Source organism: Macaca thibetana, chromosome 6 (genome assembly GCF_024542745.1).
Source record: "Macaca thibetana thibetana isolate TM-01 chromosome 6, ASM2454274v1, whole genome shotgun sequence".
Classification (NCBI taxonomy): Eukaryota; Metazoa; Chordata; class Mammalia; order Primates; family Cercopithecidae; genus Macaca; species Macaca thibetana.
In genome coordinates, this window is record NC_065583.1 from 33,741,044 (window position 1) to 33,745,849 (window position 4,806).

At 41.2% G+C, this 4,806-nt stretch overlaps 1 pseudogene; it reads right to left on the reverse strand.

The window, feature by feature from the left end:
- Positions 1-3,125: 3,125 nt before the first annotated feature.
- On the reverse strand, positions 3,126-4,448 carry LOC126956098 (elongation factor 1-gamma-like; annotated as a pseudogene).
- Positions 4,449-4,806: the final 358 nt, after the last annotated feature.

Here is a 4,806-nt window from a genome sequence, read left to right on the forward strand (position 1 = left end):
TCTCTCATTTTCTTTATTTTTTTCTGTCACCCACACAATGCCTTCCACCATGTAATGGTGCAAGACCCTCAGTAGATGCAGTCCCTCGATCTTGGACTTCCCAGCCTCCAGAACTGTGAGCCAACACATTTCTGTTCTTTATAAACTACCCAGTCTCAGGTATGACAATGTCATTTGGGAGCTTGAGACCTAGAGCTACTTCAGCTATTTTTCTATATTGGAAAGCCAGTCTGAGGGTAAAGCCAATACACAGAAGAAAAAAGACAAGAGAAGATCAAATGGAAGCTCAGCAAAAGCTCGAAGGAGCTATTTATGAAGCCAAGGTTATTTCTGAACTTTTCAGATAATTGAGCTAACAAACTCCATTTGTTGTTTAAGCCAGTTTAAGTTACATTTTGTTTCTTTTAACCAAAACAGATGTTGATATACCAACAGAATAAAATTCAGACTCAAAATCAGGGGTGTGTGTGTATGTGTGAGTGTGCGTGTGTGTAAATCTGATAATTTCTTACTTCTCTATATGCAGCATCATTCTTTAGCCCAGCACTGCTCAATAGAACTTTCTGCAATGATGGAAATGTTCTATAGCTGTGCTGTTCAGTATACTAGCCATTAGCTATATACAACTTATAAGCACTTGGAATGTGACTAGTGTGACTGTGGAATTGACTTTTGAATTTGATTTAACTAATTTTTTGTGTTCATATATGGCTAGTGGCTACAGTATTAGACAACACAACTGTAAACTAATAAAATTTTCCTTGAATATAACCTGGTCTTTTACCTTCCTTTGCTCACCTTGTTTTTTCCACTTGGAATGCCGTATTTTCTTTTGTCACAGAATTAATACATAACCATTCTTATAAGTAAAGTTCAAATGCTCTCTGTTCTATGAAACTTTTTAAAAATCACATTATCCTGAACTACAAACATCTCCAATGTTTTATTTTTGATTTTTTTTAATTCTCTGCATGATCTAGTTTGGGTATTTGTCCTCTTCAAATCTTATGTTGAAATTTGATCCTTAAAGTTGGAGGTGGGCCCTGGTGGCAGGTGTTTGAGTCATGGAGGCAGATCTGTCATGAACTGTTCTCACGATAATGAAGGAGTTCTCACTCTATTCATTCCTGAGAAATCTGATTGTTAAAAGAAGCCTGGCTCCTTATCCTGGTCCCTCCTCCCTCACCATGTGATGCTTGCACCCCTGCACCTTCCGCCATGAGTGGAAGCTTCCTGAGGACATCACTGGAAGCAAATGTTGGGACCATGCTTCTTGTACAGCCTGCAGAGCTGTGAGACAAATAAACCTCTTTTGTTTATAAATTATAGCCTCAGGTATTCCTTTATAACAACACAAACAGACTAAAGTACTGGCATTTATAAATAACGCTTTGTTTTTTAAAAATTGACATTTAATAAGCATTTGTTTTAAAAGAAGAAAAGTGGACAAGCATATTCATATTTGATATTCTAGGAAATAGGGAAAGTTAAAATAATTCCTGTAAATAGCTAACATAGACCTCACATCTGTCTCTTTCTCCAGGTCACACTACTATTAATATTGATTCTCAATTAATACACATGAACGATTCCCTTATTTCTCTCTCTTTTCCTTTACATCCACTATACGAATAATGCACCAAAATGACCATCTGATCATGTCTCACACCCACTCCAAACACACTGAGGATATTTTGCTGTCAAATGAATATGAATATAATTGATTTTTTTTTTTTTTTTTTTTTTTTTGACATGAGTCTCTCCCTGTCGCCCAGGCTGGAGTGCAGTGGCACGATCTCAGCTCACTGCAACCTCCACTTTCCGGATTCAAGCAGTTCTCCTGCCTCAACTTCCTGAGTAGCTGGGATTACAGGTGAGCACGATGGTGCCCAGCTAATTTTTGTATTTTTAGTGGAGAGGGGATTTCACCATGTTGGCTAGGCTGATCTCAAACTCCTGACCTCAGATGATCCACCCACCTTGGCCTCCCAAAGTGCTGGGATTACAAGTATGAGCCACCACGCCCAGCCTAGAATTGGTTCTTTGAAAAAGCATTTAAGACTCTCCCTAAACTACATTCTCAGGCTTTATAGCAAACACTTCTGATCCCACCGCCTCACTGCAACTTATGTCACTCATCACCATCTCTGAACATATTCCATAAAATTTAATAATCCTTCAACTATCAGATCAAATTCCACCTTCTCCATTCTGGATGAATAGGGACACCTTGGAGCGAATTTTAAAAAGTAGCAACAATGATAGAGAGGGGCCTTAAAAGCATGTTCTTTAAGGAAAGTTTGAAGAAATTGAGATGCTTACCATGAAGGAGAGAAGATTTAATGATTGGAGAGCTGTAATGGGAAAATAGATTACACTTGTTGGTCACTTCCAAGAGCAATAACTATGGCCAATGCTTGGGAATTAGAGAAAGACACTTTCAGCCAAAATGATTAAGAAATATTTCACCAATCAAAGACTGGTAGAATCTTTCTTGTTGTTTTCATTAAAAATTCTTTTTTAATTGAAAAATAATTTTTGTTCAATTACAGGATTCTTCTTTAATTGAAAAGAATTGTTTTTTACTTGAAAAATTAAATTTAAATTCTTTTCAATTAAAAAAGAATCTTATAATTGAAAAGAATGCTTTTTCAATTAAATAATTATTTTTAATTGTCCTTTTTTCAATTAAAATTGTAAGTTTTTAAATCTATTATATGTTAACATATTCTGTGTCAAAGGCTGTGCTATTTGCTGTTTACATGCATCATCACATGTGAGTCTTTTAACAAGTCTGAGAGCTAGGTGTTATAATTCCCATTTCACATTAAAAAAAATAAAATAAAATAACCCCAGACATTTAGCTTAAATACTTTGTCCAAGATATCACAGTCAAAGATTTGACAGAGGCAGCATCTAAACCCACTTCCATCTGACTTTAGAGTCCAAAGTATCTGGCACCTAGTAAGTTGCCCTAGTGGACCACTCATCTTTGGAAGTGTGAAAACAAAGTCTGGATTATACTCAGGGAAACAACAGAATGGGGTTCTAAACAGCTGATGAGCAGTTGAACGAAAACATCTTTTTTATTGCCAATGTTCAATTTCCTTTAATGATCCCCATCTTCATGAAGGGCAGGTGCAGGCTGCTAGACAATGGTAAAAAAATGTTCTCTTGGAGATCTTGCCCTTACTGAAGGCTTTGCCCAAATGCTTGAAGACCCCCTCCCAGGAAAAGTATTCTCCAACCAGTGTCTGGGTCTCCTTGCTTCCAGGATCCAGTTCCCACCTTTTATATGACTCAGAGTCCACCTGCCAGTCTGGACTCAGTGGAAAGGCAAGCTCTTGGCCTTGGAAGACCCAGACTCCAGAAATGGAGCTGCTATTGTTAATTCCAAAGAGGATGACACTGGCAAAGGCATCTTCCTCAGCTCGTCCAATCGCTGGAACATTCCAATGAGACTGCGACTCGTGAAGGTTTGGGTGAGTTCTTCAGGGAAGAGATACTCAAGAGTATCACAGGGACCAGCCATCTTTATCAAAGTGCTCCCCAAAACATGGCAGTGCCTCAGAGGGTGTGTCCTCGATGGAGTACTTGTGCTTAAAATTCATCCAACTCAAAGGTATTCTTGGGCTGCTCACATTCTTCCATCTCTGCCTCAGGAGTAGGGGCGGCCACCTTCTCCTTCTGCTCACCTTGGGGCTTCTGTTTCTCTTCCCGTGAGCCCCTCTCTTTCCGTGGAGTGTCCTTTTTAGGCTGACTCTCTGCAAATATTTTAGCATCAAAGTGGGCCATGTTCTCACACAGTTTCATTTCCACCCAAGACAGCCTAGAACTGAGGCTGGTAAATGTAGGTGACGAAACAGCGGTTGATCATGAGAATGCCCTGGTAGAAAGAAAGCTCTAGAATCTACCTGTTTATAGAGTCGCAACAAGGTGCAGATAACTATGATGTCAGCCAGTGTCACTCGTTCACCCACCAGAAAAATCCTCATCTTCAAGTGAGCATCCAGCAGCCCCAGATTTCACCTCACCTCCTCCCTTGCATCCTGGTGGCCTGTTTGTCATGGTGCATTTTGCCCAAAGTGGAAGCACCCAGGTACTGGCTATCATCAGCAAACTTCACCCACTGCACTGCCTGGGCTGCTGCCTCTGGAGCACTTCCCCACAGCTCCTCATTGCTCACATAGGTGGCAATAGCATTGCTCTCCCACACAGAGAATCCATCATCACCCTCAAACACTAGAACCTTGTGGGAAGGAAATTCAGGGGTATGGTTGGTTTGGTCAAAGTAGAAGTGAGCATAGAGCATGCGAATCTGAGCCCCGCATTACTGAGCAACAATGAGGGCCTGCTCGTCATACACCAGCCCTCCAGTTTTCAGGACATGTGTTCAGGCTCCCAGCCGCCTTGGTGATTCGGCAGAGAAAGGGGGTGGGGCTCTTCATGCTGCAACAAAGTAAACAAAAACTTTTTTTTTTTTAGACGAAGTTTCCCTCTTGTCGCCCAGGCTGGTGGAGTGCAATGGCACAATCTCAGCTCACTACAACCTCTGCCTCCAAGTTCAAGTGATTCTCCTGTCTCAGTCTCCCGAGTAGCTGGGATTACAGGCACCTGCCACCACCCCCAGCTATTTTTTTTTTTTTTTGAGATGGAGTCTCACTGTGCTGTCCAGGCTGGAGTGCAGTGGCGCCATCTCAGCTCACTGCAAGCTCCGCCTCCCGGGTTTATGCCATTCTCCTGCCTCAGCCTCCCGAGTAGCTGGGACTACAGGCGCCTGCCACGATGCCCGGCTAATGTTTTGTT